Source organism: Lithobates pipiens, unplaced genomic scaffold, assembly GCF_037356315.1.
Source record: "Lithobates pipiens isolate NorthernLeopardFrog02 unplaced genomic scaffold, aLitPip1_a1.2 Scaffold_8, whole genome shotgun sequence".
NCBI lineage: Eukaryota > Metazoa > Chordata > Amphibia > Anura > Ranidae > Lithobates > Lithobates pipiens.
The window spans coordinates 609865916-609889248 of record NW_027507903.1 but is presented as its reverse complement, the minus strand read 5'-3'; the positions used below and the strand labels follow the sequence as shown (position 1 = coordinate 609889248).

Sequence of the window (23333 nt, the reverse complement as noted above, 5' to 3'; positions counted from 1 at the left end):
AGGGATAAGGATGAGGACACTGAACATTGAAGCTCGCGGATAGGGATGAGGACACTGAACATTGAAGCATGGGGATAGGGATGAGGACACTGAACATTGAAGCACAGGGATAAGGATGAGGACACTGAACATTGAAGCTCGCGGATAGGGATGAGGACACTGAACATTGAAGCACGGGGATAAGGATGGACACTGAACATTGAAGCTCGGGGATAAGGATGAGGACACTGAACATTGAAGCACGGGGATAAGGATGGACACTGAACATTGAAGCATGGGGATAGGGATGAGGACACTGAACATTGAAGCATGTAGCTCAGGATAGGCACTACAAGTCCCAGCAATGCAAAACCTACTAGGTAACAAGGGAAGTATTAGTGTTGTAACGAACGGCCCAGTGTTTGTGTTGTGTGTAACTTCACTTCCGTAACATTATGTGATGGTTTCGCTGAACTGTATTGCCGAAACTATGTTGGAACGCACGGCGCAAGTGTTTGGAACGCATCGCGCATGCGCAGTACGCAACAACGTGGCCCGTGTTTGTGTTGTGTGTAACATCACTTCCGTAACATTATGTGATGGTTTCGCTGAACTGTATTGCCGAAACTATGTTGGAACGCACGGCGCGAGCGTTTGGAGCGCATCGCGCATGCGCAGTACGCAACAACGTCACTTCCGCACCATCCTGTGATAGGCATCAAACTGTGACACTACACCTATCACAGGATGGTGCGGAAGTGACGTTGTTGCGTACTGCGCATGCGCGATGCGCTCCAAACGCTCGCGCCGTGCGTTCCAACATAGTTTCGGCAATACAGTTCAGCGAAACCATCACATAATGTTACGGAAGTGATGTTACACACAACACAAACACGGGCCACGTTGTTGCGTACTGCGCATGCGCGATGCGTTCCAAACACTTGCGCCGTGCGTTCCAACATAGTTTCGGCAATACAGTTCAGCGAAACCATCACATAATGTTACGGAAGTGAAGTTACACACAACACAAACACTGGGCCGTTCGTTACAACACTAATACTTCCCTTGTTACCTAGTAGGTTTTGCATTGCTGGGACTTGTAGTGCCTATCCTGAGCTACATGCTTCAATGTTCAGTGTCCTCATCCCTATCCCCATGCTTCAATGTTCAGTGTCCATCCTTATCCCCGTGCTTCAATGTTCAGTGTCCTCATCCTTATCCCCGAGCTTCAATGTTCAGTGTCCATCCTTATCCCCGTGCTTCAATGTTCAGTGTCCTCATCCCTATCCGCGAGCTTCAATGTTCAGTGTCCTCATCCTTATCCCTGTGCTTCAATGTTCAGTGTCCTCATCCCTATCCCCATGCTTCAATGTTCAGTGTCCTCATCCCTATCCGCGAGCTTCAATGTTCAGTGTCCTCATCCTTATCCCTGTGCTTCAATGTTCAGTGTCCTCATCCCTATCCCCATGCTTCAATGTTCAGTGTCCTCATCCCGATCCGCAAGCTTCAATGTTCAGTGTCCTCATCCTTATCCCTGTGCTTCAATGTTCAGTGTCCTCATCCCTATCCGCAAGCTTTAAATGTTCAGTGTCCTCATCCCTATCCGCAAGCTTCAATGTTCAGTGTCCTCATCCTTATCCCCATGCTTCGATGTTCAGTGTCCTCATCGAAGCAGGGGGATAAGGATGAGGACACTGAACATTGAAGCTCGCGGATAGGGATGAGGACACTGAACATTGAAGCAGGGGGATAGGGATGAGGACACTGAACATTGAAGCTCGGGGATAAGGATGAGGACACTGAACATTGAAGCTCGCGGATAGGGATGAGGACACTGAACATTGAAGCAGGGGGATAGGGATGAGGACACTGAACATTGAAGCATGTAGCTCAGGATAGGCACTACAAGTCCCAGCAATGCAAAACCTACTAGGTAACAAGGGAAGTATTAGTGTTGTAACGAACGGCCCAGTGTTTGTGTTGTGTGTAACTTCACTTCCGTAACATTATGTGATGGTTTCGCTGAACTGTATTGCCGAAACTATGTTGGAACGCACGGCGCAAGTGTTTGGAACGCATCGCGCATGCGCAGTACGCAACAACGTGGCCCGTGTTTGTGTTGTGTGTAACATCACTTCCGTAACATTATGTGATGGTTTCGCTGAACTGTATTGCCGAAACTATGTTGGAACGCACGGCGCGAGCGTTTGGAGCGCATCGCGCATGCGCAGTACGCAACAACGTCACTTCCGCACCATCCTGTGATAGGCATCAAACTGTGACACTACAGCGGCAAGGGTTGCTATGGTGAAGCTGTTAGCGGCGTCCGGCGCACAAAAATGACGTCACGCGGCGGCCCTACAGGCGGGTTTTAAAGAGGAAAAAAAGACGTTACATTGTCAACAGTGAGAAGGAAAGAGAGCTGGGTGAGTGCTGGTGGGAGAGTTATATTATATTATATTTTATGGTATTTACAGAGAGGAGAATGCTGGAGGGAGAGTTATATTATATTACATTTATTATAATTAGATGATATTTACAGAGAGGAGAGTGTTGGAGGGGTATTTACATTATATAACATTACATTTGTTATATGTTATTTACATATAGATTTATATTACATTTGTTATATTAGAGTGCTGGGTGAGTATTATATTCTATATACAGAGAGGAGAGAGCTGGCTGAGGATCTAAAAAATATATCCGCAGTTTTTTGCTTTCTGTCCTCCATTGTACTGTTATTTGATTTTTATTTTTTATTTTTTAAGTGGAAGATCTGAATAATCTGTCGGAGACCTGTAGCACACCTGCGCATGCGCTGCATTTCTCCGCGTATGCACAGACCGCTTGTGATCCGGAACCTCTCTTAAGGCCGGGCGGAGATCTTTGGCACATCTGCGCACGCGTGTTATCTGGTGGCAGGCATGCACTATCTGACATACTGACATAGATATGTTATAGATAGGCAACTCCTATCCTCATATTGATTAGTGGTTCCAAATTAATAATAACTACTGCAGTAGGGAACAGACACAAAAGATACACTCGGCGTCTTTCCAAATAACTGATCTGCTTTATTATGATGCATTTGAAGGTTTTTATACACATGATTACGTAGGTATCACATTAATATTACAACTGTAGGTTTATGGTAACAAGGGGCGTAACATAGGCAGACTAATTCTAATCAGGACTGGAAAGAATGCAAAACGTGTACTGAAAACATTATTATTGCTGTGTGCACAGTGAGGGCAGAGTGCAATAAATATAAAATAGAATACAATTATATACAAAACTTACAAATTTCCATTACAGTCTCACTGCCTGTGATTAGCGCAGAGCTGTGCCGACTTCCTGGCGGGCTCTGCACGTGGACCATGCGAACACGCCTGAGCTCATCCTTAATGGTGAGGCCCTTGCAATGCAATGTTTTTCTCGCCTAGACAAAAAAAGAAAAGCATCGCTGCGGCACAACCTAAATCCCAGCTCCGGGAACCCCAAAAATGATCCCTTCCTGTTGTGCCGTGCCTGCACTGCAAGAGTTAATTGCTCATATGGGTCTAGGGGGATATAGATGAGGTTTAATTACCTGATCACCTGCTCCTTCATGCTGCTAGAGGAGCTTTAACAGTTTTTGAGTCCGTAAAATCGATTGGGTTTTACTCGGATTTTAGGATTTACTGCTTTTCAGGGGCTCTGGGCTTCAGCAAAATGGCGGCCTCCAGCAGGAAGAAACGGGAGCAATATTGGAGGCGATTTAAAGCACACACTAATGCTGGTAGTATAATTATTAATGTGGAATGTGTGTTCCGTACTAAAGAACCATTATTTTTTTTTATGGGTGAAGTTCCATTTTACAGTGCAAAAACCTCTCTTTTTTTTGGTTTGCATATTGCTCTCAAGGAGGTAGCGTGGCCGAGCGGTCTAAGGCGCTGGATTAAGGCTCCAGTCTCTTCGGAGGCGTGGGTTCAAATCCCACCGCTGCCAAGTATGTTTTTTTTTTTTTTTTTTGGGGGCAGAACAGTGACTTTTGTGGTTTGTGTACGACTTTTATTTTCCAAAACGTAACCACTTCTGGACTGCCCGCCATCACTCTACGCCAATGTTTGACGTTAAATACTGTTGTTATGGCAGCAGATAGCTGCCATAATCCCCGGTATTTTTAAAACCGGTGGGCGGTCTGCTTTCAGATAAAAGTGGTCTCTGCAGCGTATTTGCTGCAAGATCACTTATCGGCGTTGGGACAGGTGCCCACCCCCCCCCTCCTGGTGCAAGCCCGCCCCCGTGTCCCGGTCATCTTCGCAGTTTACCGGAGCAGTCTGTAGTGGCAATCCAATTTTCTCCCCTCAGAGGCATGAAGTTGAATGGGGGGGGCGGCAAAAAAAGTCAAGCACCCCGTCCCACCGTGCTCGTGCGCAGAAGCGACCGCATACGTAAGTTGCGCACGCATATGTTAACGGTGTTCAGACCACACATGTGAGGTATCGACACGATCGTTGGCGCGAGAGCAATAATTCTAGCCCTAGACCTTTTTAAACTTCGCCAATGGAGATTTTTAAGTGTCAAAGTTTGTCGCCATTCCATGAGCGGGTGCAATTTTGAAGCGTGACATGTTGGGTATCAATTTACTCGGTGTAACCTTTTATCTTTCACAGTATAAAAAAATGAGGCTAACTTTACTGGTGTGTGTGTGGTGTGTAAATTTTTTTTATTTTTATTCAGAAGTGTATTTTTCCCTCAAAAAGTGTGTTTTGTAAGACTGCTGCGCAAATACGGTGTGACATAAAGTATTGCAATGACCGCCATTTTATTCTCTAGGGTGTCTGAAAAAAATTGTGTTTGGGGGGTTCTGTTTTTTTTTTTTTCCTAGAAAATTAGATTTTAACTTGTAAACACCAAGTGTAAAAAAAAAAAAAAAAAAAAAAAAGACCTGGTCCTTAAATGATAAGTTCATCTTCTGCTCACCTTTTTTTATTTTTTTGTAAATTCCAGCTCCCCTATGCACCAATATAGCAAGCATGTACTTATTTTTGCAAAAAAAAAAAGTACATGATTGCTATATTGGTGCATAGGGGAGCTGGAATTTAGAAAAAAAAATCAAAGCTTTCCATAAAATCTACAGACACTTACCTTGCTGTCCTCCATCCATGATACAAAACATATCTATTGCTTCTGTGTTACGTCCTTACAGACTGTAGGTCATGACACAGGAAGTAGTTTACCAGCTGACCTCATTAGCACACACCCTGCTTCATCCACCCTCCCACTCCCAGCTATGTGTGATGAGTGAAAATGTTCCAAAACCCCATTTGACATGTAATTTTTTTGGGGAGGAGGGCCCAGTTTTGACAGGCTCCCATTTCCTCCCCTGGCACTGTTGCGCTGGAAGGAAGTTCACTTTCACCCCCCCCCCCCCCCCGCAATCTTCATGGCTCGCACATGCGCAATGCGCGTGTGCCTGTGAAGTTTCTGGGCACCCACTGGCGCCGCGGGGCGCAGGGTGGAGGAGCGGGGCTTCATTCGCCCACATCGCTGGACCATGGGACAAGTGAGTGTCTGATTATTAAAAGTCAGCAGCTACACTTTTTGTAGCTGCTGACTTAAATGGGTGGAACTTTGCTTTAAGTGGTTAAACTGACCTCATTTAGAAATCGAAGTTCATCCCTTTTTGATCTAAAAGAACTAAATGTTACAATGCTTCTGTTTCTTTACCTGCCTGTGTGTGTGTGTGTGTGTGTTTTTTTTATTTAATAATTTTTTTTTTGACAGCTGTTGGCAGTGAGCAGAGCACTCTCTGCACCGAATCAAGGAAATGCTGCTTTAAGATCATGGGGGGGGGGGGGGGGGGGTTGAATCGCAATCTCAATTCTTTAACGGTTAATCGTGAAGCTCTACTAAAGTCTTGTGTGTGTGTTTTTTTTTTTTTTTTTTTATTTATTTTTTGTTTTAAATAACGTATTATACTTACCTCCTGTGCAGTGGATTTACACCCCAGACAAGGGTCCCAACAGTAAGCGGTGATGGGGCTGGGGCTCCGGTTAAGTATGGGGGGGAAAAAAATCTCACTGATCGCTGCCATTACTAGTAAAAAAAAAATGTTTACTAAAATGCCATAAATCTATCCCCATTTTGTATACGCTATAACTTTTGCGCAAACCAATCAATGTATGCTTTATTGCAAATTATATATATATTTTATTTTTTTTTTTTTGAAAAAAAAAAAAAAAAAGTAGAATACATATTCACCTAAACTGTGTATGTGTGTTTTTTTTTTTTTTTTTTTTTTTTGGGATATTTATTATAGCAAAATAATTTGTTCTTTTTGTTTTTTTAATTCTTTTTTTGTCTTTAGCGCAAAAAATAAAAACCGCAGATATATTTATCATATAAAATGGCATTCACAAGGTACCGAGCCACTTGGGCGGCATCCCAGATGCACAGCTAAATGGTAGCGTGGCCGAGCGGTCTAAGGCGCTGGATTTAGGCTCCAGTCTCTCTGGAGGCGTGGGTTCGAATCCCACCGCTGCCAGGATGTTTTATTTTAGTTATGAGCTTCAATAGAGCCACTGAAGTCACAGCATCAGGACAAGAGAGGGCTTTTTTTGTTTTTAACGGGTAACCAGCTGCGAGGAAGAAGGGGGCACTAATGGGCACTGGTAGGTGGTATTGATAGGCAGCACTGGTAATGACGCACAGATTCATTTATAGGTGACACTGTGGGTGGTACTGTGGGCACTGGTAGGTGGCGCTGGTGGGCACTGGCATGTACGTTTATGATTGTCCCTCTCACAGCTGCCGGTGATTTTTTTTTTTTTTTTTTTTATTTCATTTTTTTTCTCCAGTGAGGAGGAAAAATGGCTAATTACTGGCTTTGTTTACATCGCATGATCAGCTGTCATTGGCTGACAGCGGATCACGTGGTAAGGAGAAGGGGTCGACCCCTTTCTCCGATCTGTGATCAGCCGAGTCTCATAGACTCGCTGATCAGAGCGTGCAGCTTGCACCCTGCAGGGGGTGCACAGTCCGCTCGAGCACAGGAGGACATCCAGAGACACGCCCTGTAAAACTTGTAAAAGATCAGGCTTTGACAAAGCATTTACAGAGCTTTCAGCAAGCTTTGTTGAAGCTTAACGTTTTAGTAAACCCACAACAGTAAAATCAATCTGTATATGCTTGTTATACTCGCTGTGGAACCTAAGGGGTTAAACCTCTGCATTGTGTAAAAAGGCTGTTTGATCCTGTCTTCTCTGATCCTCCTCTCCTTACACTGTCCCCTGATGATTTCCTGATAACAGTCTATGGAGTCAGGCTGCACATGCTCAGTTTGGCCTGTATTGCTTGAATTTTTTTTTTTTCTTGACATGTGATCAGCACAGGGCCAATCGGCACTGTCCATACAGAGGGTCGGAGGTCTCGCAGCTTTATAGGACAGTCAGAGGAGAAAGAAAACTCCTACAAGCTTTAACCAGACACTGATAGAAGTCACAAGACTGCTATATACTGCTGATGAGAAAAGGTATTTAGCAGTTTATATTTACTAAAATACCGGTAATTGCGTTTCCATGTTTTGTGTGTACCGTGGGAGACCAGATATAGTGAATGCAGGGTCCTGGGTTTAGAAACACTTTTAATTGCTTGTTAAGTCAGAAGTGCATTTTATGCATTAAGCTATCAAAAGCCCTCTGTGTGCAGCAAACCCCCCCCCCCCCAATACTTACCAGATGTGCATGAGTGTCTCAGCCATCTGAGATTCTCCTCCCTTGATTTGCTGAGACACAGTAGCACCGCAGTTGGCTGCCGCTTCTGTCAATCGGTCAGCTAGCCAATCAGAAGAGAGGGGCATGGCCAGGTCAGGGCTCCATGTCTGAATAGATACAGGGAGCGTTGCCTTGGCTCGGATGCCCCCCTTTGCAAGCTGCTTGCTGTGAGGGAGGGGAGGGGCCAGGATCAAAAAAGGGGGACCCAAGAAGAGGAGAATCCAGGCTGCTTGCTACAAATGCACTGCAACAGAGGAGGGAAGTATAACATGTTTGTTATTTTCATAGGAAATAAAAACAAGACTTTTACAATCACTTTAAAGAGGAGCTGCACCTTTAAAAAAAAAAATATTAAAAGCCAGCAGCTAGAAATATTGCAGCTGCTGACTTTTAATACATTGACACTTACCTGTCCCAGGGTCCAGCGATGTTGGTGGCAGATGACGAGCAATCGCTAGTCTCTCTGCTGCCCCCGCCGCCATCCTCTGTCAGGGAATCGGGAAGTGAAGCGTTGCGGCTTCACTGCCCGGTTCCCTACTGCGTATGCGCGAGTCGGGCTGCGCGTCTCTACTGGTCCCTGCTGTGTCCTGGGAACTGTGTGTTTCCCAGAACACAACAGGGGGGGCGGGGCATCTGTGGCTAGCTGCTGCTAGCTTGTCCCGGAAGTGGGTGCAGATACCTGGATTATCCAGGTATCTGCACCCCCCTCCCCCCTGAAAGGTGCCGATTGTGGCACCGGAGGGGGGGGGAGGGATCAGATGAGCGGAACTTCCACTTCAGGGTGGAGGTCCGCTTTACGTATCATTCAGCTCCAGTTTGTAAATGCTGAACACAGATCCTAATGGGAGTGCTGATTGCCACTTTAACCACTTGCCACCCAGGTCAATTCTGATTTGTATGGACACTGACAGCTTTTTTACATTTTTTTTTTTTTTTTTTTTTTTTTTTTTTTTTTTTATATAATTGATTTTTATCCACCCTGTCTGTCAGGTGTTTGTTGGTTGGGTTTTTTTTTTTTTTTTTTCTTTCTTTTTTGGTTTTGATTTGTCCTGTTTACCATTACCATTAAAAGTCAAAGTAAACAGAATCCCAACTTTTGGTGGTGTCCCTAGAAAAGTGAAACTGATTACCTTAATTTACAGGGATTTCCTCTCACTTCCTGTTTAGCTTTGGGACAGGAAGTGAAAGGAAATGTCGGAAATGTGACACAGATGGGGGCGGAACAAAATCTGACAGGAGTTATATTATTATTATTATTATTATTATTATTATTATTATTATTATTCAGGATTTATATAGCGCCAACAGTTTGCACAGCGCTTTACAATATGAGGGCAGACAGTACACTTACAATACAAATTAATACAGGAGAGATCAGAGGGCCTTGCTCGTTAGAGCTTACAATCATCACTCCCTTACATGATTTAATATGGGGAAAAAATAAAGTGTTGCCTATAGTTCTACTTTACAGGTTCAACAAAGCTCGCTGAAAGCTCTGCAAATGCTTTGTCAGCACTTGCTGCTCACACTGCTCTTCTACAAGCTGGAGGTGTGAAGCCGACCATTATACATCTTCTTTCCCAGGTCATTTTTCAGTGCTGTAAAAGTTTGACTGACAATAACTCCATCATACAACACTGTACCCCAATGAATTTATTTTTGAAGGCTTGGTGGCATTTATAACCACTGGGTTTTTAATTGTTACTAAAAACACTGAAAATCTTTAATTTTTTTTTTTTCCTGGTATTGCACATAAATAACAATGCAGGGAAGGTATATCGAATCAGGAATGCAGACTTTTATTTTTTTTATAATGCTCAAATCGAAGTGTTTTATTCATAATTTATTAAGTACATGTGTAATATTGCAGAAAAATATATTTTCATATAAAATGGCATTCACCAGGTACAGAACCGCTCAAGTGGTAGCTTTTGCTATACAGTCATATGGTAGCGTGGCCGAGCGGTCTAAGGCGCTGGATTTAGGCTCCAGTCTCTCTGGAGGCGTGGGTTCGAATCCCACCGCTGCCAGGTTATTTTACTTTTATGAGCTTCAAAAGAGCTACAGCATTGGAACAAGAGCGCACTGTTTTTTGTTTTTAGGGGGTAACCGGCTGCGAGGAAGAAGACAGCTCGGGGAGAAGGTAGAGCTATTTTTTTTTTTTTTTTTTAAATAAAGGACCTTTCACTGCTTTTTTTTGATGAATGGGTAGGGCTACGATGTACCCTATACCCATTCCCATAGGAGTGGGGCCCCCTGTTTCCGACAACCACCGGCCAGGGTTGTCAAGAAGAGGCCTTTTGTCCCCATCAACATGGGGAGCAAGGTGCTTTAGGGGTGCGGTGTGCAGAGCCGCCTTCCCCCAAAGCTGGAAGGAGGTAGCTTGGCTGGAGAGTCATATGGTAGCGTGGCCGAGCGGTCTAAGGCGCTGGATTTAGGCTCCAGTCTCTCTGGAGGCGTGGGTTCGAATCCCACCGCTGCCAGGTTGTTTTCCTTTGAGCCAGTGGCTTCTTTTGAAGCTTAAAGTTTTGTGAAGGCCAGTCCTACTCCTCTACTTTACTTTATCTCTGGAAAGTCCCATTTAAGCACTTTTTCTCGCCCGACCAGGTAATTTTTATTTTTTTTTCTCTAGTTGTCTGTCCAGGAAAGCACTAGAAAGATGGGCTCCATCTCCGGAGCCGGGAAACACAAAATTGAAATCCATACAGGGTGGCTTCCGTCCCTCTTCCCCCAGTATATTGTGTTTCCTCCACCAGAGGAGGAGGCTGGGTGGGAGCTCTCCTTCCCCTGAGCCTAGGTAGGGCTGCCTAAGGAAGGGGGGAAGGAGGTCTGCAAGAACCTGTGAACAGGAATGGCAGGTATCTAAGTCCCCCCGTCGGGCTGTGGAGAGCTGATACCGGCGTCCTCCTCCAGGATAGTCCGGGGAGGGCTGCCATTCCCCTGCACAGGGCTCACGGCGGTCTGCTGGCCGTATACTATGGTATCCCAGTGTGAGTCCAGCGGGGGGACGAGCATAGGCCTCGAGTTTCGGCCTGTGGAAAGCAGGAGGAGGGCCGGGACTTCTGGCACACCACTTCTGGTTCCAGGTTTCGTGGCGAGCATGGACGCCGGATCCATGGCCGTCTTTAAGAACCGTAGAGGTTCAGGAGAAGGTGTCCGTCGTGTACAAACAAATTTTAAAGAAGGGTATAGCGAGCCCCTTTGTAAACCCTGTATTGATTAATTGGATTACAAGGAGGCAAGGGGAATTGATTTCTGGCATTAAGAAAGAAATGAGGGCTATAAAGTCCTTTTGTATGAGCGAAGTGAGACCGCATCATCCAAAGATATTCCAAGGCAAGGGACAAGTTCCCCCAGATACAGGGTATTGTTAGAGGAGGTGGATATCTTATTGGGGGGGATCTATGAGACCCTAGATATCACAGAGCATGCCTCTTTGTCCTTACATGACCAGATGTATCAGACCCTGAAAAAAAGACCAAAACAGGGCATTTCTGGTACACAGCGCACTGGCGGACTCTATCAAAAAGGAGTGGGTGGAACCAGAGAAAACCATTTTATCCTAAAAACCTGAAGAGGAGATTCCCCTTCAGTGAGGATTCCGCCTGTATTTGGAACAAAGTGCCCAAAGTGGACGCAGCTTTTTCCCAGTGCTTCAAATCAATGGGCCTCACCTTTGAGGACTTGGGTGTCCTTAGGGAACCCATGGACGAGAGGATGGAGGTAATGCTGAAAAGGTCATGGGAAGTAGCCCTGACCAATTTAAAATCAGCAATGTCTACAACAATAGTAGCTCATAATTTGGAGGTCTGGCTGGACCAGTTACAAGGCCGTTTCCAGGAAGGAAATTCTTGATTCTTTGCCCATGCAGCACAAGGTGGCTGGTTATATGGCAGACGCGTCTGCAGAGTCGTTCAAGCTATCGGCAAAGACCGCTGCCTTAGTAGGGCTTTATGGTTAAAATCCTGGTCAGGGGACCCGGCCTCAAAAGTTAGGCTGTGTGGCATCCCATTTTGAAGGAGACCTCTTATTTGGGCAAGATATAGAAAAAGTTCTAGACCATTTTGCCGACTAGAAAAAGGCTCTTCCTATTAAAATTAAGGCAGCCTCAGGGAAACGTGTTTTTTGTTTTTTGTGTCCCCATAGACAAGGGCCATCACAGGGGCAGACCCCTAAAGGGTCAATAGTGGGGAAGGGGGAAGCAGAAAGGTGTCCTGTTTTCCTCTCCTAAGCCACCAAATCCCAGTGACTTGGTTCCGTTGGGAGGGAGATTGGGGCAGTTCCTCCCACAGTGGGAAAAGACTACCCCAAATTCATTTATATTGAGGATAATCAGGGAAGTCTATTGAATCCAATTCAAGGGCACTCCACCCGCAAGCACGTTTTGTAACCACGCCTCCCAGGGATCCTCAGAAGAAGACCGCCTTGTTGTCACAAATTGGCGACTTGATAGACCAGCGGGTTCTTGTACCAGTGCCACAGGGAGAAATAAACCACGGTTTCTACTCTCATGTTTTCATAGTAAGGAAGCTCGTGAAAATTCCGCCGAACACTGAACTTGAAGCCACTATATATAAGGTTTACCTACAAGAAATTTCGGATGGAAACAATCTTTACAGTGAAGTCAATTCTTCCCCCAGATTGCTTCATGGCCTCCCTCGATCTGAGGGATGCTTATTTACACGTCCTGATCCACGAAGAATTTAAAAAAATTTTGAGGGTTTTTTTTTTTTTTTTATTATTTATTTATTTATTTTTTCAACCTGACTAAACCTTTTATTTTTTGCACCCTCCGCGCTCCAATTACAAGATCTGCAGGTGGCAATTTCCTTTCTGGAAAGGCTGGGGTGGTTGATAAACAGGGAGAAGTCTAACCTATCCCCGACACAGGCCTTACAGTACTTAGATCTTCTGTGTCACTGAGTTCACCAAGAACCCTATCTCACAGAGGAGGAAGTAGAAAAGATAAAGGCGACGCAGCCTTTTTTCAGGAAAAAAAAAAATCCATCTATCATTACAGTATACGCAATCCAGCCACCCTTTAACTGCGACAGTCAGCGAGGTAGTTAAAGTGGAGTTTCTCAACTCCAGTCCTCAAGGCCCCTCAACGGGTTTTCAGGTTTTTCCATTATTTTGCACAGGTGATTTGATCAGTTTCACTGTCTTAGTAATTACCACAGCCATTTTCATCTGAAAATCCGGGAAATCCAGAAAACATGACCTGTTGGGGTGCCATGAGGACCAGCCATGGAGGTAGCGTGGCCGAGCGGTCTAAGGCGCTGGATTAAGGCTCCAGTCTCTTCGGAGGCGTGGGTTCAAATCCCACCGCTGCCAAGATCTTTTCTTTTTCATGGACTACTATAGCGGACACACACAGTGTGGTATAATTCTGTTTAACAACTTCAGGACTCGTCTTGTATACCTGTTCCTTGCCAATTTTTCAGTGTCGTAAAGGTTTGACTGACAATTACTTTGTCATGTAACGCTGTATCCAAAATATTTTTTATTTTAGGTAGATTGAGCTTTTTATTCTTGATATTTAATAACTATTGGGTTTTTATTTATTTTTTTGCTATGTAGCGGTAAAAATACCAAAACATTTTGGGGGAAAAAAATAGTTTTTTACTTTCTAGTATAAAAAAAAAAAGACAAAGATGCAGGGAAAGTGTGTTTATTTAAAAAAAAAATAAAAAAAAATGGAGATCTCCATCTCTATATCCCTCTCCATCTCTATATCCCTCTCCATCTCTATATCCCTCTCCATCTCTATATCCCTCTCCATCTCTATATCCCTCTCCATCTCTATATCCCTCTCCATCTCTATATCCCTCTCCATCTCTATATCCCTCTATATCCCTCTCTATCTCTATATCCCTCTCTATCTCTATCATCTCATGGTCAAGACTAAAAATGTTCGTTGTTCATCCGGTTACAATGCAATTTTGCAAAAAACAACTTTTTTTAAATATATATTTCCCATCTGCAGCCAGCAGGTGGGACATTTAAGTTATTTTTTTTATCACTTTTTTTTTTTTTTATTCCTATTACAAGGAATGTAAACATCCCTAGGAATAGGGCATGACAGGGCCTCTTTGTGCAGAGATGTTGGAAGTGGTTAAGGGCAGATGGATTCCAAGAAGTAAATGCATGAATTTTCTGCCCTTACTCAAAACGGCCACACCAAAAATACTAGGAGGGTCGGGAGTGTTTTCAAAGTGATTTCTCAACAAAATAAAAGATGAGTGGGTTTGCTTTAAATATTTAAAAATGAATTAAATAGCATTTTCAGTTTGTGGTGCCCAGATACAGGCGAGCTTTGCTTTGAGCTTGCTAACCTATGCAGGCATCCTACTACAAGTTGCCAAGGAGGTAGCGTGGCCGAGCGGTCTAAGGCGCTGGATTAAGGCTTCGGCTTCTTCGGAGGCGTGGGTTCAAATCCCACCGCTGCCAGTTATTTTATATTTGTTTTCCTTGGGTACCGAAGTCCTATGACTATACCGATCCGTAATATTGTGCTTTCTCTCCCCTGGTGCAGTACCTATTTTGTAAACGCTATAACTTTTGCACAAACCAATCAATCGCTAATTGTTATTTTTTTTACCAAAAATTTATGTAGAAGAATACATATTATATCGGCCTAAACTGTGGAAAAAAAAATTATATGGTTTTTTTTTTGGGAATATTTATTATAGCAAAAAGTAAAAAATATTGAATTTTTTTCAAAATTGTCGCTCTATTTTTGTTTATAGCACAAAAAATAAAACCGCAGAGGTGATCAAATACCACCAAAAGAGAGCTCTATTTGTGGGGGGGAAAAAAAGGACGGCAATTTTGTTTGGGAGTCACGTCGCACGACCGCGTAATTGTCAGTTAAAGCGTCACAGTGCCGAATCGCAAAAAGGGGCCTGGTCCTTTGACTGCAAATTGATCTGGGGCTTAAGTGGTTAATAACTTGGCAGACTGCCTGGATTTTTTTTTTTTTCTTTACACACAGAAGTTTCGCTTTGATCTAAGAAGTAAGTTTAGTTACAATGTTTCATTTTAAAAAACTTGGCAGACTGCACCATTTGTTTTCTTTTTGACAGCTGAGTGAGCAGATAAGTCTCTCCACTTGTGGTATGAAAGAATCGGCAAACTCTGCAATAGAGATCGTCGGGGGTTGAATCGAGATCACGATTTTTAACAATTAATTGTGCAGCTCTACCGGCCCCAGACCCTGTGCACAAAATCGCTTACGTGTACATGATTTCGCGCAGGAGGGCTGCCCTGCCCCAGTATATGTGCGTGGGGTGGTACAGAAATGGTTAACGCAGAAGATTGAAATTTATATCTATGAAATTAGCCAGCAAATGTATACTTTTTTTATTTATTTTTTTTATTTATTGCAAAGTTTTTAGACCAAGGAAATGAAAGAAATATCTGTCCAGTGAATCGCTTGAATAAAAAGCTCTCTACCTGGATTTATTGCCATATTCAGTGGTGTTCTGTATCGGGGTCTTTTCTGGTGCTGGGTGTCCGGTTTTGTACTGGAGAAATATAAAGGCACTGCTGAGATTCGAACTCAGGATCTCCTGTTTACTAGACAGGCGCTTTAACCAACTAAGCCACAGCGCCACCTATGTATACTATTTCACATACTGGCTTTTTTCCTTTATTTTGATTATTGTTCATCAGGTAAGTATGAAATATTGCATAAGGAGTGGCCTGCACGAGGCTCTCTGAGCAGACATGGCTACGTGGAGCTCCGGGACATTACGGCCTCGTATCAGCGATTCACGAACGAATATCAATTTCACGGTAATATCTCGGTTCCTTATACTATTGGGTACAAATTGATATGATGTATGCTGTGAGAAAAACTAAACTTAAGCCCACAAAGAGTCAAGAAGCGCAAATGAAAGCTGCAGCTAAAATGACGGCATCATCATCATCCCGCTCTAATTTACCTCACACACAGGAACAGACAAGGAATGATACTCCTTCCTTACAGTATCTAAAACCTGATTCCTGATGACCCTTATTAGTCCATTTGAACGGGTTCTCCAAAAAGCACTTCAAATCACCTCAGATACTATAACTGACCCGGGAAATCCGTGAAGTGGGACACCGCACAACTATATTAGAACACAGAATGGATGAAATAAATGACATTGCTAATACCCATAATGAGGAGCTAGAAACACTCAGAGAGGAAAAGTCATCCCTTACTGCCCGCATTGAAGATCTTGAAAACGGGGCTAGGAGATCTAACCTGAGAATTCATGGAATACCTGAAACAATAATAGATCTCCATTCTACAATTACAGCTCTCTTCCGGGAACTTGCCCCATCTATCCCTATTGAAAGGCTGGAGATGGACAGAATTCATAGAACCCTGGCCACCAAAAAAGATTATTCTCCCCCCCCCCCCCCAAGAGATATTGTCTTGAAATTACATTATTTTCGTACCAAACTACAAATAATGGAAGCTGCTCGAAGTAAAGACATTTTATCTTTCCAAGGATATCGCTATCAAATATTTCAAGACCTCTCGCAGCAAACTCTCATTAAAAGAAGAGAGATGAAACTCCATCTACAAATTCTCCAACATCATCACATTCCATATCGTTGGAGTTTCCCATTTGCCATCCGGTTCGCTCATAAAGGTACCTCTTATACCTGTAAAACGCGGATGACCTCTCAACGGTGATTCGAGATCTTCACCTGTCAACTCCGGATAACTCAACTGAAGGTTCCAAACGTTGAGCATTGTCAAATTCTCCTACAAATCGAAAAGACGAAACTGACCAACAAGCCCATCCAAGCATCCACAAAAGGAGTCGCATAGCATCAACACAACCAGATCCTGAAGATCAAATGGACTGCATTTTTCTTCTTGGTGACCCTATAAGTTAAATTTATACTTATTGACATAACATTTAGAATGACAAAATATATGTAATACTTAGGCCCCTTTCACACGGGATGGATCAGTAATGACCGGCCCCGTGATGATCCACTTGCTCAGCGGGGATCGCTCCGTTGTCCCCGCTGAGCTGGCAGTCTCCGCACACTGTGCAACGACGCCCTGTCAGCTCTCCGCTCTCCTCTATGGGGATCGGATTAGCACGGACCGTCTGTCAGTGTTCATCCGATCCGCTCTGCAGACGGATAGAAAAATAGGATTTTCCTCCATCTGCAGAATTGGACAGTAGCGGAGGTGGACAATAGCGGGTGTCTGCGGATGTTCACCCGCTATCCCATAGGGATGCATGTATGTCCGTATTTCATCCGCAAACGGATGGATGAAATACGGACATACTGTCCGCATGTGTGAAAGGGGCCTTAAGTGGGAATATATTCTCTATTCCCCAATTGTTCTTTCATTTTAGGATACATAAATAAGCTCTTAAAATTGCTATTCCTTTCCACACATAACAGATTTGGTGTTTCTTGAGGTGTCATGAGCTTTACTTTATTTTCCGAACTCATCATATCTAAAGAAATTAAAATCCTTTTGTGAGGTATTTCTTTTTATTTTTTTTCAGCAATGTTAACAGCCACCTGCACATACACTGATTTATGTCTTCCCTCATAAAAATGGGGATCAATACCTTCCTTTAAATACTATCCCCTCATATCTCCTATATTTCTTTAGTGTATTTGCAGGTCATTTTACTTTTATTTTATTCTATATCCGGTTCCCGACCGGCGCACGCCGAAGTACGTCTGCAGAATGGCACAGGCAGGCATATTGGCGTACAGGTACGTCCAATCTTTAATACTGCCCTGCCATCACAAGCGTGGCGCGCTCGCGTGCTGGTCGGGACCCCTGTGAGTCCGGTTGCGGGTCCTGCAGACTCGATTGCCGTGGGCATACCCGCGATCGTCTCACGGGGTGGCTGAACTGAAAAATGCCGTTTGTAAACAGCATTTCCCCGTTCTGCCTAGCAACTAGTGACGCTGATCTCTGCTCCATGGGATTGGAGCAGAGATCAGTGTTCACTAAATGAAAGCCCAACCCCTCACAGTTAGTAACACACCCCTAGGAACACTTAATTCCCTACACTGCCACTCACTGGTTAACCCCTTCACTGCCAGTGTCATTTACACAGGAATCACTGCATTTATATAGCAGTAATTGCTGTATAAATGACAATGGTACCAAAAAATGTGTCAAAAATGTCCGATGTGTCCGCCATAATGTCGCAGTCACAATAAAAATCGCTGATCGCCGCCATTACTAGTAAAAAAAAAAAATAGTAATAAAAATGCCATAAAACTATCCCCTATTTTGTAAACGCTATAACTTTTGCGCAAACCAATCAATAATCGCTTATTGCAATATTTTTGGTAAAAAAAAAATGTAGAATACGTATCGGCCTAAACTGAAGGAATTTTTTTTTTTATATATATATATTTTTGGGGGATATTTATTATAACAAAAAATAAAAAATGCGTTTTTTTTTATTTATTTATTTTTTTTTTCAAAATTGTTGCTCTGTTTTTGTTTATAGCGCAAAAAATAAAAACCACAGGGGTGATCAAATACCACCAAAAGAGAGCTCTATTTGTGGGAAAAAAAGGACGCCAATTTTGTTTGGGAGCCACGTCGCATGACCGCAATTGTCAGTTAAAGCGACGCAGTGCCAAATCGCAAAAAGTGGTCTGGTCTTTGACCAGCAAAATGGTCCGGGGCTGAAGTGGATATACTCCATTTATTTCTTTATTTTATCTATCTTGATAACATATTTTATCACATTTTCTGTACCCCATTTGTTCAAATACCGGTTTACAAATATATCTAATTGATAAGGTTTTATTTATTATTTTGTTTTTTGTTTTTCCTTTTTAAATAGTGAATCGTTAATTTTATAATTACTAAGTACTTTTTAAAAGAGTCTGTCTTTGTCCCGAGACAGTTCACTGCACCTCCCACTTAGTCCTTGAATAGCCGATCTTATTGATCGGATACTCTTTGGACACACTGTATCCCTGGATTGGTGACTTTTCATCACTTTCTGGATACTAGCTCTACTTAGGAGCAATATTCCTATCTATTCAAATAAAACTTCTCTTTTTCTGCCTTAGCACCTGATAATATTTATATTACAAATCTACATATATCTCTTCCCTCAAGTTTAGACTCCCTATTTACCTTCTCCCCCTCCCCCTAGAAATTCTAACTCATTCCTAGGTAAATAACTTAAAGTGGTGTTGCCACCAAAAAATTAAAACTACTTAAAATTCGTAAAAAAAATCAAAAAAAAATAATTGGCAAAAAAAATTTTTTTACTCACCTCTAAATACCGGTTGCTAGGGGGTCCCTCGTAATCTGCCTTCTTCATTGCCCGGGCTGGTGATATCACTTCCCCTCGCGCCGCACATTCACCTGGGACCTGTCATGTGTCCCAGGTGACTGTACGGCGTATCACGGCGCCCTGCGCCGCTCGCGCATGCGCAGTGGGTGCCCGGCTGTGAAGCCACAGCCGGGTGCCCACAGTATGCATGACGGCGCCGCGAGCGGAGCGAGGGGGGGGGGGGGCTTCGTTCCCCCGCATCGCTGGACCCTGGGGCAGGTAAGTGTCCGATTATTAAAAGCCAGCAGCTGCAGTATTTGTAGCTGCTGACTTTTTAATTTTTTTTTTTTTTTTTTTTAGGGGGTACCCCACTTTAAGATCTTATATTTTCTCACATGCTAGTCAATGATGTCATTGAATGTGATCACCCATAATGTCCAAGGTCTTCATTCCCCTCCCAAAAGAACTAAAGCTTTTCATTCATACTGTACACTCTCTGCCCATGTTGCGACAAAACAAAGATGGAGAGATTAAAAATAAAGGTACCACATCCCAAATATGTTTATATTAAAGAGAAAAAGGGGTAAGAACCAAAAAGGGCTGGAGGGTAACCAACCCTGGGACTTTAGACGGTACCAGATCGAGTCAATCAAAACATTCATATATAAAAGGTTGTTGTTTTTTTTTTATTCACAAAAAATAAAAACAAGAAAAAGGCATCAATAAAAAATTTCAATACATCACAGTGAACATAAGCTTGATACAAAGCATAGATACATGGAATGTTACCAATCCTACAAATAAAACAACGCTGCTATTCTCTCTACATGTTTCACTCCATCGAGCTTCCTCAGGAGATAGGTGATGCAGCTTACAATAAATGCTAAATCAACAAAATACAAAGGGAGATTATAAATCTAAATACATATGAATTTCTACATACAAATAGTCAAAGATTTAATTTAATTCCAAGGACATCAATGGCATATAAACTGAGGGTGCAGAGACTGAGCACACAGAAAAAGTATATCTCACCACATATATATGGATTCCAAGAACTTTGTTTATAAGATCATGAATCTACAGGTCGAGCCAGTAGGGGCTTAAGTAGAGCAGTTGAAATGATGATGGCCGCTAAGTAATGCATACCCCAGGGGGCCTGCAAAGAGGGACAATATATAGTTGTAACAAAATCAATAAATGATAAGAATTGGAGTAATATAAAAAAAAAATCAATTAGAATAATATTATCATGGGAACTCCCAAAAAAAAAAAAATACCTGAATGATGGTGAAATGAAATGAATAGAATCAATCACTAATGGCTGGAAGGCTTAAAGGTATGTAAAAGATATATAGTGAATATTGTGTTGCCAGTCTTATCCAGCCTCATGCCAGTCGAATCCAACCACCAGGCATCTATCAAAGAAAAACCCATGGGAGAAAAACTTTTAGATATTTACAAATTAAGAATTTCCTGTCACAATATTCTCCCTCAAATTTGACATCTCCTAATTTTAAAATCTTTGAAAGATCTTGTACAACAGACCCCCATAGACGAAGACTCATCTCAGATCCCCCATCCCAGTGGCGGCTGGTGAAGTTTTAAGATGGGGGGGCGCTAGACCACGCCCACCCTTTTGACCCATCCCACTTCTCATAAGCCCCACCCATTATAGAATCCACCAACTCCGTCCCCTGTAGTACATCATATACAAGGCTCTACATTATACACAGGGCCCTATACTTCATATACCAGGCTCTACATTATAGACAGGGCTCTGTACATCATATACCAGGCTCTACATTATAGACAGGGCTCTGTACATTATATACCAGGCTCTACATTATAGACAGGGCTCTGTACATCATATACCAGGCTCTACATTATACACCAGGTTCTAATGACACATCAATATGTCTGACAGCCCAGCCACACTCCTCGTTCACCAGAGAAAAAAAAACAGGAAACACAAAAAAGGTGCTCGGGAAACAGCAATAGGCAGAGGTCACCGCAGACAATGAAGTACAAGAAAGCCTAATAAAATAAAACAAATACAGTCATCACATTTAGTGACTGCAATAATGCAATATCTTACATGTTTTCCTTTAGTGGTGGGATCAGAGGGATGGTGATGATCAGAGACAGAAGGATGGAGGTGGGGTGGGGAGTTGGATCAGTGGTGGGTGGGATGGGATCAGGGACAGAGGGATGGATCAGGGACAGAGGGGTGGATCAGGGACAGAGAGATGGTGGGTGGGATGGACCAGGGACAGAGAGATGGTAGGTGTGATGGATCAGGGACAGAAGGACGGTGGGATGGATCAGGGACAGAGAGATGGTGGGTGGGATGGACCAGGGACAGAGAGATGGTAGGTGGGATGGATCAGGGACAGAAGGACGGTGGGATGGATCAGGGACAGAGAGATGGTGGGTGGGATGGATCAGGGAGAGAAGAAGGACGGTGGGATGGATCAGGGACAGAAGGACGGTGGGATGGATCAGGGACAGAGAGCTGGTGGGTGGGATGAATCAGGGACAGAGGGATGGTGGGTGGGTGGGATGGATCAGGGATCAGGGACAGAGAGCTGGTGGGTGGGATGAATCAGGGACAGAGGGATGGTGGGTGGGATGGATCAGGGATCAGGGACAGAGAGCTGGTGGTTGGGATGAATCAGGGACAGAGGGATGGGTGGGTGGGGGGAGGCTTCATATGGGCTGTGTGTTTCACAAGAGCCTCCACTGGTATAGACTACATTAAAAGGCTTAACATTTTGAACTGGCATACAAATTGTTCTTTAGGTTTAAAGGCAGGAGAAATTGGCTTAAAGCTCACAAAAAAATCAAAGGCAGTGAGCAAATCTTCAATATTACATATCGATAAAGATTTACTACTACATACTAAAGGGACAGAAGTCATCAGATGATACACAGAATGCAAGCACGATGCGGAGAATATTTGGCAACTACTAAAAAGGCTTCTATTGAAACCACAGCTACAGGAGGTAAAGCTGAACAGCTCGTACACAGTGCACTTAAGGACTTTTTTTCATTTTTTTTTTTTTTTTAAAGGGCCATTTCCCAAAAAAAAAAATATTATTTTTTTCAATTTTTTTTTTTTTTTTTTTTTTGTGACTGCCTGGAGGGGGGGCGGCGCCCGGGCGCCCCCTATGGACGGGCCGCCACTGCCCCATCCTACACATCTAAATGAGAGAATGAGTTAAATCTCCAACCTGACACTAGGTGGTATCTAGTTCCTGCAAGAATATCCACATTTATTTACCAGTATCCCTCCCAATGCTTTCGAGGCTGTTCTGACCCTGGTACCCATATTCATATTTGGTGGACCTGTCCCATTGTTCAAACCTTTTGGTCAAAAATATTTAATATACTTTTTTCTACGATGTTTGCAATAAACATATTACCTGATTCACTGGTGGCTAGGGGTGCAACGGATCAAAAAACTCATGGATCGGATCGTTCCTCAGATCAGTCATGGATCGGATAATTTTTCGGATCAGCAAATAATTGAATTTGCAAAAACCTGTGAAATTCCTCCACCATATAGTCCCCACTGTAATATCCACAATCTCCTCCACTGTAATATTGGCTGGGTATGGCAGGGTATTGGCAGAGTATTGGCAAAGTATGGAGGGATGGCTGTCCCAGAGCAGCGCTGTGGGCACTACAGATCCAGCCCACAGCGCTGCTTCCATCCGATCTCTCCCCTTCACTGTACAGAGAGGGGAGAGAGAAACCGGCGTCATGACGACGCCGGTTTTTTTACAAGCGATCGCTCTGTCGTCTGGAGCGATCACATTGTAAACAGCCTGGGTGTAGAAAGATGGGTGCCGCTTCGGAGCTAGGCCGAAGCTGCAGCCTTTCCTAAGGCCGAGACCCCGGAGCGCTCCGCGGATCGTGGCATGTGCCGATCCGAGCGTGGTGACCCGTTCGCATCATGGATCAGCGATGATCCGTTGCACCCCCTACTGGTAGCCCTTTTAACCACCTCGCGCCCGCCCTATAGCCGAATGACAGCCGTAGAGCAGGCGCGTTCGTCCGGGTGGTCGTCCCTGGACGCCCTGATGTTTACTTCCGCAATGCGCGCCGCCGCGGGCGCGCATCGCTGAAGTTCTGTGTTCGCCGTGTCCCCCAGGGACAGGCAAACACAGATCGCTGTAAACGGCCAATCACAGCGGCCGTTTACAGTGTAATCGGCGTGTCCAATGGGAGATGATCTCATATGTAAACATATGAGATCATCTCTCAGCGCCGCTCTCCCTCCTCGCACAGACAGTGTGAGAGGGCAGAGATGAAA

General features: G+C 43.7%; 6 non-coding genes across 6 annotated transcripts; 5 read left to right on the top strand and 1 right to left on the bottom strand.

Moving 5' to 3' along the window:
* The first annotated feature begins 3884 nt into the window (after positions 1-3884).
* Positions 3885-3966, top strand: TRNAL-AAG (transfer RNA leucine (anticodon AAG)). Its single transcript has one exon. It is a non-coding gene; the product is annotated as a tRNA-Leu (tRNA).
* Positions 3967-6426: 2460 nt separating this feature from the next.
* On the top strand, positions 6427-6508 carry TRNAL-UAG (transfer RNA leucine (anticodon UAG)). The gene has a single exon. It is a non-coding gene; the product is annotated as a tRNA-Leu (tRNA).
* Positions 6509-9684: 3176 nt separating this feature from the next.
* Positions 9685-9766, top strand: TRNAL-UAG (transfer RNA leucine (anticodon UAG)). Its single transcript has one exon. It is a non-coding gene; the product is annotated as a tRNA-Leu (tRNA).
* Positions 9767-10137: 371 nt separating this feature from the next.
* TRNAL-UAG (transfer RNA leucine (anticodon UAG)) lies at positions 10138-10219 on the top strand. The gene has a single exon. It is a non-coding gene; the product is annotated as a tRNA-Leu (tRNA).
* A 2769-nt stretch (positions 10220-12988) lies between these two features.
* Positions 12989-13070, top strand: TRNAL-AAG (transfer RNA leucine (anticodon AAG)). Its single transcript has one exon. It is a non-coding gene; the product is annotated as a tRNA-Leu (tRNA).
* A 2206-nt stretch (positions 13071-15276) lies between these two features.
* On the bottom strand, positions 15277-15350 carry TRNAT-AGU (transfer RNA threonine (anticodon AGU)). The gene has a single exon. It is a non-coding gene; the product is annotated as a tRNA-Thr (tRNA).
* Between the last annotated feature and the right edge of the window lie 7983 nt (positions 15351-23333).